This window comes from Primulina eburnea, chromosome 13, assembly GCF_022965805.1.
Source record: "Primulina eburnea isolate SZY01 chromosome 13, ASM2296580v1, whole genome shotgun sequence".
Taxonomy (NCBI): Eukaryota; Viridiplantae; Streptophyta; class Magnoliopsida; order Lamiales; family Gesneriaceae; genus Primulina; species Primulina eburnea.
Window position 1 is genome coordinate 19,813,155 of NC_133113.1, and position 12,718 is coordinate 19,825,872.

The window sequence follows — 12,718 nt, forward strand, 5'->3', positions numbered from 1 at the left end:
ATTTTCGTGCCTCCTCCCCTACCATATCGTCCCTTTTTTGGAATTAAGGGAAGAATCGTCCATTATTTTTTTCCAAAAATACGAATGCGCCCGGGCGGATGTAAGTTTCCGCTCGGGCGGGGGTCTTCGCAAATTCAGCTCTTCGATTTTCCTTTGACGCGCCCGGGCGGATGTAAGTTTCCGCCCGGGCGGGGGGTTCTTCGCAAATTCATATTTTTTTCTTTTCTTTGGCGCGTCCGGGCGGACATAAATATCCGCCCGGGCGGATGGCTCTCGCAAAAATTATTTTTTTCCACGCCTTGGACGCGCCCGGGAGGGTATGAATGTGTGCCCGGGCGGAGGTCTCTCAAATTTCTCGCTTTGATCTTCTGTTTCGCACGAATCTCCTACATTTTCGCCAACTAAACACATGAGCAACACGAAGATATAAATTACTCTAAAATAACACAAAATGCATGCAGTCTAAATGATAAATGCAACACAATATGACATAACATGGTACGAAAAACACGTAAAATCCACCTCTATCAACCCCCCAATACTAACCTTTTGCTCGCCCTCGAGCAAAACAGGTGACAAGACAGAAAATGGAACGTGACACAAAGTAACTCGACAGTGAATTCATAGTCATCAACTAGCCTCAGCGAAACTCAACATTCCCTTGTCAATCAACACAAAAGCACACTTCTTCGCACTTCCCTTGGTCTAGACATTGTTTCAAATAAAGCCTGAACATGTGTGTGTTGTTAGTCCTAGCCTCACAGATGATAGAGAGGTCCATTCTCAACTATTGTCAGAGATTTAAATCAGCCTGTTAGCGTAAATATCACTCTCCTTTATTCCTTTGCACTCAGTATCCATCAGCAACGTTTTTTTTTAATAAGAATACAGTAATGAAAGGACTATATTAGAACTTTTCATTTCAGATTCAAATCCATGTGTTTTGCATTTTTAGCCAGGAATAGGATTTCATTCCTTTATTCGGCTCCCCCACACCTTACATCTCCATATTTTTCCTTTTTTTTTCTTTTTTTTTCGATGCTGATAGATACCTCGATTCAAGAGAATGTCGTCAAGTTCAATTTACACCTTCAAACATCTTCGTTCCCCACTTTAGTTTTTAAATTTTCACCATTTTATCATGCATGCTTCTAGTTTTAACATTTGTGCAAAGAGAATTCAATATATTAAATAAACTGTATGTCGTTACCATAGTATGTGCTAAAGGTGTGCGAATACACGACAGACAGGGCATGTCTCATCACTTCCTAATCATCCTTGGCTAACAATATACTACTCCAAACACTGTCGGCTGACGCACAAACATATGCAAAACAACTACAACTAGATGTCGACAACCAATACGAACAAGGCACCAACACGACAAAGACGACACAACACCCATCCACCCCCCAATACTAAAGTCGAGCATTGTCCGCAATGCAACAGACGATAGAAAAAGAGACAGATAGGCACAACAAAATGAATGGAATATGACCTAAACATGCAGCAGAAATAGCAATAAACGAAAATAAATAACTAAACGGAATGAAATGCGATAAAGAAAAAAAGGGATAAAAGTGACTCCCCTCTCACAGATCCTCCTCATCGTGCTCCTCCGGGGGAACCACGCCAGCGTCCGGCTCTGGTGCATCGGCGTAATGAAAATGGAACGGCGGCAGGAAAGCTGGCATGGGTGGTGGGACAAGGGCTGGGTCGACACCACTATGGCTCAGAGATAGGCGAAGCATGGCATCAGTAGCCGTCTGATACGTCTGACTTACAGCCTGCCATTGTAACTGATGGTCTGCAAAGGCATCAAATTCTTCCATCCGGTCCTGAAGGAGGCGACGTCGCGGTCGCGGGCTCGGTGGTGGGGGCTGCTGTGGCACGGGATCAAACGCATAACCGCCCCAGGTGGGTCCAAACTGCGGTAAAGCCTTCCGCCGCACTGCTAATTTCTGCAACCAGCTAGCGTCATCGAGAGCCTTGGTCGGTGGCAACCACTCATCGTCATCCTGAAAAATGACCCCAGCGCTCGCACATAGCTCTGTGATAATGTGGGCGAAGAACAATGCCACATTCGGATTATGAATGCTCAGCTGGATCTGCGAATGGATTATCTTGCCCACATTGAGTTGCATCTGAGTGATCAATGCTTAAATTAGCAGCCCCCTCTCTCTCTGGACTTCACTCGTGTGCCCGACTGGCATCAACCGTGTGGCCAGAAATGCATACCACAACGCAGCCGGGATAAGCAAATATTTCTCAGCAAAACAAGTACGCGAGCCAGGTGTCTTCCACGGAGACCCCGGATAACAAATTCTTTGCATCATCAAGTCTAAATCTGGTTCTGCTACCCATGCCACATAAACCGAGTCATCCACCGCCGGTGTCTCAAGCACCCTATTAATCTCCGCTGAACTAAAATCGACCAACTTCCCTCTCACAAATGCCTTACCATCACTCCTCTCAGCTGCATTGGCATAGAATTCCCTTATCACTGGTACCACCGCGGCTTGCGGTTGGCTACAAAATTTTCCCCAGCTTCTATTCCGAATCTGATTGATAATAGCTATGTATTGCTCAAACTGGAAACCCATTCGCGAAGCGGAGCTCTATGTATTTTCGCATGCTCATATCGTTCTCTAGCTGCAGTATTCACAAATAATTGGGAGGTTTGAGATGACGAAGAAGAAGCACCGTGACTTACCCGAGCCTTTTTAGGTGCCATCGTTGTTGACGAATACTGAAGAAAAATAAGCCCGGAGTAGGAGGATGTGTCGCCGAGACTTGGTGGCGGTCCGGAACTGCAGAGGCGGCCGGAAAAGAGGCGGCAGTGGCCGGAAATCGCGGAAGGTTGCCGGAGATTTGAGTTCTTACCCAGAAAAATCGCGTCTTGACACTCGGTGAAGGTGAAGGTGCACGATTGTACCTGAAATTTGGTAAGAGGAGATGAATTGAGTGAGATGGAGAGAGTAGGAGCGTAACAATCGCGTGGGGCGGCTAGGGTATGACTGGGGAGGAGAAAAAAGTCGCGCAGATTATAAATCTGCGCGATCCGCCCGGGCGGTTAGTCCTCGAATTTTTTTTTTGAAATTTTGAAAAGGGCGGCGCGCCCGGGCGGATGTAAGTTTCCGCCCGGGCGAAAGATTCACAGCAATTTTTTATTAAAAAGGGGCGCGCCCGGGCGGGTGTAAGTGTCCGCCCGGGCGGAAGCTTCACGGCTTTTCACCAAATTTTTTTTTCTTTTTTTTAAAAAAATAATAATAAGAGCACAACTAAAAATCAAAATAAATGCAAGATAAGGGACAAGGGGTAGTTCTCAATTTATAGTCGAGAGCTGGACTGTCGGTCCGTTTCAGTTTAGATTGTCTTGGAACCGGGTGATTCCAAGTTGCAGCTCAATTGTGCCACCCATGTAGTGCTTCAATCACTGTGCATTGACTGTAAAGGTCCCATCCTTTCCATCTTTCAATTCTACAGCCCCCGATGGGTAAACTTTGGAAATCACGAATGGACCAGACCATCGCGACTTCAACTTTCCGGGAAACAGTCGCAACCTGGAGTTGTAGAGCAGGACGTTTTCACCTTCCTTGAATTCCCTTTCAATGATTCGCTGTCGTGAGCCCTCTTTGACTTTTCTTTGTATGACAGTGCAAGATCATATGCCAAATTCCGGAACTCCTCCAACTGATCCAGTTGCAGCAGACGTCGTTCACCTGCATCAGTAAAATTAAAGTTCAATGCTTTTGTAGCCCAGTATGCTCGATGCTCTAACTCTACAGGTAAATGACATGCTTTACCAAACAACAACCTATATGGTGTAGTGCCTATAGGTGTTTTAAAAGCAGTCCTATATGCCCAAAGAGCATCATCTAATCTCACCGACCAATATTTCCTACTGACACCTACCACTTTCTTCAGAATTCGCTTTATCTCTCGGTTCGACACTTCCACTTGACCACTCGTCTGGGGGTGATAGGGGGTAGATATCTTATGTGTGACACCATAATTGCTCAAAAGTTTTTCAAATAGTTTGTTGCAAAAATGTGTGCCACCATCACTAATGATTGCTCGTGGTGTTCCAAATCGGTTAAAAATGTTTTTCTTTAAAAATTTTAGGACCACTTGAGCATCATTAGTGGCGTACGCTTCCGCCTCTACCCACTTAGACACATAATCCACTGCAACCAAGATGTATTTTTTCGTGAAAGAACTGGGAAATGGTCCCATGAAGTCTATCCCTCACACATCAAAAACCTCACACTCAATGATATTATTTAAAGGCATTTCATGACGGTTAGAGATGTTACCTGACCGCTGGCATTTATCACAATGTAGCACATAAGAACGAGCATCTTTAAAGAGGGTTGGCCAATAAAAGCCACATTCAAGTACCTTGGATGCCGTCCTTGTTGGTCCGAAATGACCACCTACCTCACGGTCATGGCAATGGTTGAGAATTTGATTGAACTCTTCCTCTGCAACACACCTTCTTATCACGGCATCTGCACAAATTTTGAAAAAAAACGGTTCCTCCCAAAAATATTGTTTCACGTCAGAAAAGAATTTCTTTCGTTGGTGAAACGATAGGTTTGGTGGAGGTGTGCCTGTGACAAGAAAGTTAGCGAAATTTGCATACCAAGGACAATTTCTCACCTCAAATAGCTGCTCATCAGGGAACCAATCATTGATAGCATGATCGACAGAATCATCACAAATAAATTCTAATCTAGACAAGTGATCTGCTACCACATTCTCAACACCTTTCTTGTCTTTGATTTCTAAGTCAAACTCTTGCAATAATAAAATCCACTGAAGTAAGCGTGGCTTTGCATCTTTTTTAGCAAGTATGTATTTAAGGGCAGAATGATCAGTGAATACAATTACTTTGGATAAAACAAGGTATGAATGAAATTTGTCAAGTGCAAATACTACTGCAAGTAATTCCTTTTCAGTTGTTGCATAATTCAATTGAGCCTCATCTAAGGTCTTACTTGCATAGTAAATTGTATGAAATACCTTGTTTTGCCGCTGGTCAAGTACAGCCCCTACTGCAGTGTCACTGGCGTCGCACATGATCTCGAAAGGTAGATCCCAATCCGGTGCTACCAAGACAGGAGCTGTCACCAAGCGCTCCTTCAAATTCTCATATGCCTGTAAACAGTCAGAATTGAAATCAAATGGCACATCTTTCATAAGTAAGGAAGATAGAGGTTTGGCAATTTTTGAAAAATCTTTTATAAAACGTCGATAAAAACCGGCGTGGCCTAGAAAACTTCTAACTCCCTTTATGGACGCCGGAGGTGGTAAGTTCTTGATAACTTCAACTTTCGCCTTATCCACCTCTATTCCGTGCTCCGAAATCTTGTGCCCTAGGACAATTCCTTCTGTACCATGAAATGACACTTTTCCCAATTTAGCACCAAATTCGTCTCCTCACATCTCAACAACACCACCTTCAAGTTCTGCAAACAGTCATCAAAAGAATGGCCGAAAATAGAGAAGTCATCCATAAAAATTTCAAGAAAAGTTTCTATCATATCATGGAATATAGCGGTCATGCAACGTTGAAATGTGGCAGGGGCATTACAAAGACCAAACGGCATGCGGCGAAAAGCGAAAGTTCCATAAGGACAAGTGAAAGTGGTTTTCTCTTGGTCCTCAGGTGAAATGGTGATTTGATTATACCCCGAATACCTATCTAGAAAACAATAAAACTCATGACCCGCTAACCTGTGACACCTCTGACCTCTTTAATTAAAATACACAGCGGAAATTAAAATTTTCTTTAAAATATGGAAGGAGTTTCAAAATACATTTCTTTAAACATCTTTATAAAATAACAATACATGATCATTTAAATGACAAAGCAAAATACAAAACATCATTCCTATGATCATGTTAAAAATCTTCCTTCCAACGGTGTATGCATATGACCCCCTATCCACAGTCAACGTCCCGGGCCGCCACTCTGATCTGCATCACATGAAATAACTGAAATGAGAATAAATCTCAGCAAGTGGAACTCTTATATAGCAATGAACATATACTCTGTAAAACATAGCTTTGAAATCATAAATACCATCAACTCTGAATCATAAACTCTGAACATGAATATCATAGCAATAGTATATAAATGAGATGGTATTTCTCTTTACTCTGGGGATTGATATCAATAGTATCTCTGCTCTGGGGTGCTCGTATCCCAAATCGATATAAACCGATAACTCCGAGGGATATAAGCCTATGGTCGTTGATCAACTAATTACATGCAATCTCTGACTATGTATTTATCAATCCAGAAAACATTTAAACTCTCTCTTGGCATTAAAAACACTTTGAAACTCTATCTTTACTCTTGTATTCCCTTTAAACAATAGATGAGACATCAATTGTCTCCAATAAACATAGCAATGGAATCTATACATAACAATGAATCAATTGAAGGGAATATCATATAAAAACCTTTGAAACACAATACATATAACATCATGTGAGCAAAAGGGATGAATTTCCACTTACAAACCAATAGAACACCTCAATCAAAGCTCTTGAACACCACCTACAACAATAATCCATAAATAACACCAACATCAACTCTATATCCAAGAATCCAAGCTAAATAATCCATAAATCCACAAGAACAACAAACCCAAGTCAACTCTTAACTCAAAACCTTAAAAGAATCACACCAAAAGCTTACCTTAGCTTCCTAGCACCAAGGAGAACCACGATCTCAAGTCGAAAATCGAACTAGACGCTTGAATCAAAGATAGGAAGCAAAAGAAATGGAAGAAAACCCTTGCTAGAAGAGAGAAAATCGGAAATGAGAAGAAAGGAAAAGGGAAAGTATGGCCAACCACTCCCAAAAAGTAACTTAAAATCTCGCCCATACCTAGACCGCGGGTGCGCTGCTACAAGCACCGCGGGTGCGCCTAGCTCACGGCACAACACAAAATTCTGGAACACTGGGACCGCGGGTGCGGTGCTAACTCTACCGCGGGTGCGGTCCTGCTACGGCTTCCCAACTCCAAAATCATGAACATTCGACCGCGGGTGCACTCCTTGCACTACCGCGGGTGCACTATGGTCACGGAAATGATCAAAACTCAACCAACCAAAATCGATCCGAAACTCTGAAACGAACAACCAACAACAACTAACACCTCAAGAACATAATAACCAATAATACTATGGCCCAAAACACAACTCTAAACATCCAATCACATAACCCAAATAACATGAAAAGCTTAAACCGTACCGTACACCGGGCTCGGCTATTACATAACCTCTCAAGAATTTGATCAATAAAGGGAAGGGGAAAGTGGTATTTTCGGGTGGCATCATTCAATTTCCTATAATAAATGCACACACGCCATCCCCGTAACAGTCCTGGTGGGTATTAGTTCATTATTATCATTTGTAATCACAGTAATCCCACCTTTATTGGCACACACTGAACCGGACTTACCCATGCACTATCAGATATAGGATAGATAATACCTGCATCGAGAAGCTTAATCGTTTCTGCCTTTACTACCTCTTGCATCTTTGGATTCAATCTTCTCTGAGCTTGCACAAGAGGTGAGTACTTGTCTTCCATCAAGATCTTGTGCATGCAGACTGATGGATTGATCCCTTTGATATCTGCCACCTTCCACGCAAATGCACCCTTGTGCGCTTTCAGAACCTCCAACAGTTTGTATTCCATCACATCTGTCAAAGCAGCAGAAATAATGACAGGTAAAGTGTTATTCTCACCTAAGTAAACGACTTGAGGTGTGGAGGCAACGGCTTTAGCTCAAGTGTTGGTGGCTCCTCGATGCTTGACCTTTGAGGGGTCAAATCTCTTCGTTCTCCTAGATCCTCCAGTCGCATCCTCGTTGGCTTTCTCCATGGATGGTTGGCATTAAAGTGTGCCACTATTTCAGCTTTTTCTTCATCCAATTCGTCTTCTCCCAATTCAGTAGTGATAGTGGACTCCAAAGGGTCCCTAAGAGCATCCCGCACATAGTGAGACACAAGAGAGTCAAAAGCATCAATTCTAAAGCAACTATCAGAGTGCAGTGTGTGCTTAAGTGCATTAAAAACATCAAAAGTAATCTCTTCCTCGCCCACTCTCAATCTCAACTTCCCTTCTTGCACATCAATCAGTGCCTTGACAGTTGCAAGGAACGGTCTCCCCAAAATTAGAGGCATCTCTGTATCCTCCTCCATGTCGAGAACCACGAAATCCGCAGGAAAAATAAATTTGTCCACTTTCACTAGCACATCCTCAATCACTCCGCGGGGGTACTTGACAGATCTGTCAGCCAGTTGCAAGGACATCCTCGTCGGCTTAGGCTCTCCCAACCCGAGTTTCCTAAACACAGACTCCCTGGGTCTTTTAGTTTCGGTGGGATTTTGTTTTGCACCAAAGCGGAGCAACTTTCAGTTAAGTTCACTGTCATGTGATCCTCCAACTTCCTCTTATTAGCTAAAATGTCCTTCAAAAATTTAGCATAACTAGGCATTTGCATTAAAGCATCGGCGAAGGGAATATTGATATGCAATTTTTTAAATACCTCAAGAAACTTACCGAATTGTGCATCTAGTTTTGCTTTTTTCAATGCTGCAGGAAAAGGAGGAGGTATAACAATTTTAGGTTGTGCAGTGGGTGCTAGTGTAGAGTTAGAAGACTTACCTTTGGATGTGTCAGTCAGTTCATCTGGTATTTGAATTTTTTCTTTTCCCTTTGACTCCAAAATTTTCCCACTCTTCAACTCAATGGCCTTCACTTGCTCTTTTGGATTAGTCTCGGTATTACTTGGCAAGGTGCCCGGCTCTCTACTTGCTATCATCTTCGCTAACTGACCAATCTGATTTTCAGGCCCCTTTATCGACGCATCTTGATTTTGAAGTCTAGTTTCAGTGGATGAAATAAACTTAGACATCATTTGCTCCAAGTTGGACTTTTCTTCTCTAGGAGGATCGGATCTGTACATCGGTTGTTTCCCATATTGTTGTCCTCCTTGCGGTCTATTCTGACTGTTTTGACCGCCCCATGAGAAGTTGGGATGTTGCCTCCACCCAGGATTGTATGTGTTTGAATAAGGGTCATTCTTGGGCGGTTTTGGACTCCCACTTGATTCACCGGTGCCTCATTTTGCACATAGAAGGGATTTCCATCTTGACAGTCTTTCACATAGTGTTCTCCTCTACATTTCTCAAAGAATATCTCCTGAAGACGCATAGCTGTGCCACACATGTTCAAGCCATCCAGCTTCCTGTTCAATGCATCAAGTTGTGCAGTAATAGCAGAAAAATCAGTTACCTGGTGAACTCCTGCACTTCTCCGCTGGTTGTTCCTGTCAGATTGAGTATGATAACTGCTAGCAGCCATCTCCTCCAACAACTCATATCCTTCTTCCGCACTCTTCCTCAACAGGTTTCCACAAGCAGCAGCATCTATCATAGTACGGTTAGGAGTAAGCAAACCATAATAAAATGTTTGAACGACTAACCCAAGTGGTAACTCGTGATGTGGGCATCTTCGTAGTAGATCCTTGAAGCGTTCCCATGCCTCATATAGAGATTCCTGATCGAATTGAGCAAATGTTGTAATGTCTGCCCGCAGCTTCATGGTCTTGGAGGGAGGGAAATATTTGATGAGAAATCCTTTCGCCATGTCCTTCCATGTAGCGATCGAACCTACAGGCAAACAATTTAACCACGCTTTAGCTTTATCACGTAAGGAGAAAGGAAATAAACGCAACCTAACAGCATCATCAGAAACTCCATTGAATTTAAAAGTATCGCAAATTTCAAGAAAATCCGCGATGTGCGTGTTTGGTTCATCTATTGCAGTTCCTCCAAATTGGACTGTGTTCTGAATCATCTGGATTATGGCTGGCTTGATTTCAAAGTGATTTGCCCGCACGATAGGCCTCACAATGCTAGGGCGTGCACCCTCCAAAGAAGGTTGGGCATACTCTAGCATTGTTATGCGGCGCGGTATCTCCACATGTCTATCTTCACGACGTTCCTCCTCTTGATCATTCCACTGCCTCTCCATCAGTTCTTTTAGCCTCTGCTGCTGTCTTCTCCTGTGGAAAGTTCTTTCGATTTCAGGATCAAAATCAAGCTCCACGTCAAGTGACTTTGGCATGCACTAGACAAGATATCTGGAATAAAATATGGATTGTTAGCTCAAGATAAATAAAATAACGCTAAAGAAAACGACTAAAAATAAAATTGTAGATTAACAGTCCCCGGCAACGGCGCCAAAAACTTGATCGAGCAAAACTTGCACAGTAAAATCCCCAATAAAAATATGGTTTTGTATGCTCAAAATTTATCGCAAGTGCACGATGTCATGTAATAGTATAGTATATGCGAGTACGAGTATCGTTCCACTGAAGACTGTATTTAACAATTGTTATTTTCAGTTATTGATCATTTAGCGACGAAAATGGATTTGATTTTTTTAACACTACGATGCTCAAATAAATGTGCAAATAAAACAATTCAATGAATACGAATGAGAATTACTATCTAAAATGTTGAGTAAAATTCAAGGAGAAATGGATTTGTTGGGAATATCGGTTCACCTACCCCTCGTTAATTAATTAATTCGTTCGATAGTGATTATAGGCTTCCGACAGAATTTCCTATTCTACTGAACACACTCTCTCGAGCTATGCCAAACTAATTCGACTCAATGAAGTAATTAAATGTCTTTAATTATTTATCAAGAGTGAATCGCTTTTCGATTTGTGAAATCCCCTAGTTTTCGACCCTAAGGACTATGACTATCGGCGTATATCCAATTTCATATATCTATGTAAATTGAAGATCCACGGATTATACTACTCGATCCTATCACTAGTTATTCTCTCGACTTAATCGTGATATTGAAAACGTCGTTAAAGTTAGCTACGCTCTAACAACACGAAGAAAAACAATAGTATAATCAAGAATAACGCATCAATCGAACAAAAATTAATCCAAATCAAAGTTTGGGGTAGGCTCCCCTTAAATCCCAACAAAGATTAAAGTTTAGCTACTAAAATTCATGATTGAAAATAACCAAAACAAAGTTTAGAAGATGAAAACTGAATTAGAAATACGAGATTTGACGAAAACCTCTCCAAAGCTTGTGGCGGCTCCGAATAGTGATGAAGTTTCCCTGATTTTCGTGCCTCCTCCCCTACCATATCGTCCCTTTTTTGGAATTAAGGGAAGAAATCGTCCATTATTTTTTTCCAAAAATACGAATGCGCCCGGGCGGATGTAAGTTTCCGCTCGGGCGGGGGGTCTTCGCAAATTCAGCTCTTCGATTTTCCTTTGACGCGCCCGGGCGGATGTAAGTTTCCGCCCGGGGGGGGGGGCGGGGGGTCTTCGCAAATTCATCATTTTTTCTTTTCTTTGGCGCGCCCGGGAGGACAAAAATTATTTTTTTCCACGCCTTGGACGCGCCCGGGCGGGTATATATGTGCGCCCGGGCGGAGGTCTCTCGAATTTCTCGCTTTGATCTTCTGTTTTGCACGAATCTCCTACATTTTCGCCAACTAAACACATGAGCAACACGAAAATATAAATTACTCTAAAATAACACAAAATGCATGCAGTCCAAATGATAAATGCAAGACAATGCGACATAACATGGTACGAAAAACACGTAAAATCCACCTCTATCACATATATTCTTCCTGGACTCTTCAATCAAGTCATACTATCATTATTTTTATGTTTCATGATCATCCTTTCATGTGAAAACCGAAACACATCAAGAGATTTTAGAAAATGCACATGCAGATTTTCGGCCCTCCCTTTTCAAGCTTCAGGATTTTCCTTTGTGTTGTGGTTTCAGGCATTGAATCGATTCCAGGCTCCTAAGGCGACATTTAGACATGTAATAGGATGCATTAGGACCATGTTGGTCCATTTATTTAACCCCATATACGCTGGAAGACACGATAATGACAACAACTCCAGATGTTGTCCATTTGAACCTTTCGAAATTTTGTGTTGCTGTCATATGGGAAATGAATCTGATCATGGCTGCCACAAGGCCTATAGCCATGGTTAGATCACTTCCCTAGCATGTCTAAGACGTGACAAAGTCGCCCTTTTGATGGCTCGGTCCATGGTTAATCGGTTTTTAAATAAAAACTCAAGAACAGCCCCTTCCCCATTTCGGCTTCTCACTTGTACAGCATGTGTGTTTCGAATTTTGGTGGATTGGTGTGGATCTTGGTTGGCCTATGGCCCCTAGCCACGGTTCATACCATACCCCAAGATGTCTAGATCGTGCCATGGTCAATCAAATGGCCACTGGAACGACACGAGACAGCAAATGAAACGCAACACCACCCATGCATGCAAGGTGTTCTCGGTTGGCATTTTTGGGTGTTTGATGAATGGTGCGAATTGTGGCTGGTCTAGGGCCCATAGCCATGGTTCAAATCATTCCTTGAGATGTTGGTAAGAGTCTCTGGTCTGTGGTAAAAGCCCCAATGGCCGGTAGTCTCGAAAACGACACAAGGAAAGAAAATGTGCAGCTGCTGTAATTGGGACAGCAAGTGTGCTGTTGTTCTCAGGCGTCGTTTGAGTTCTTGGTTGGCTTTTAGCCCATGACCTTGGACTGAACAGTGCCTCATCGAGTTAAGAAGGTCATGTTTTTGACCGTTTGTCATTCAGATCATTTTTGAGGTCGTACGATAATTTACGG

At 42.5% G+C, this 12,718-nt stretch overlaps 1 non-coding gene across 1 annotated transcript; it reads left to right on the plus strand.

The window, feature by feature from the left end:
- Nucleotides 1-9,518: 9,518 nt before the first annotated feature.
- On the plus strand, nucleotides 9,519-9,624 carry LOC140811037 (small nucleolar RNA R71). Its single transcript, XR_012113428.1, has one exon. It is a non-coding gene; the product is annotated as a small nucleolar RNA R71 (small nucleolar RNA).
- The last annotated feature ends 3,094 nt before the right edge of the window (nucleotides 9,625-12,718 follow it).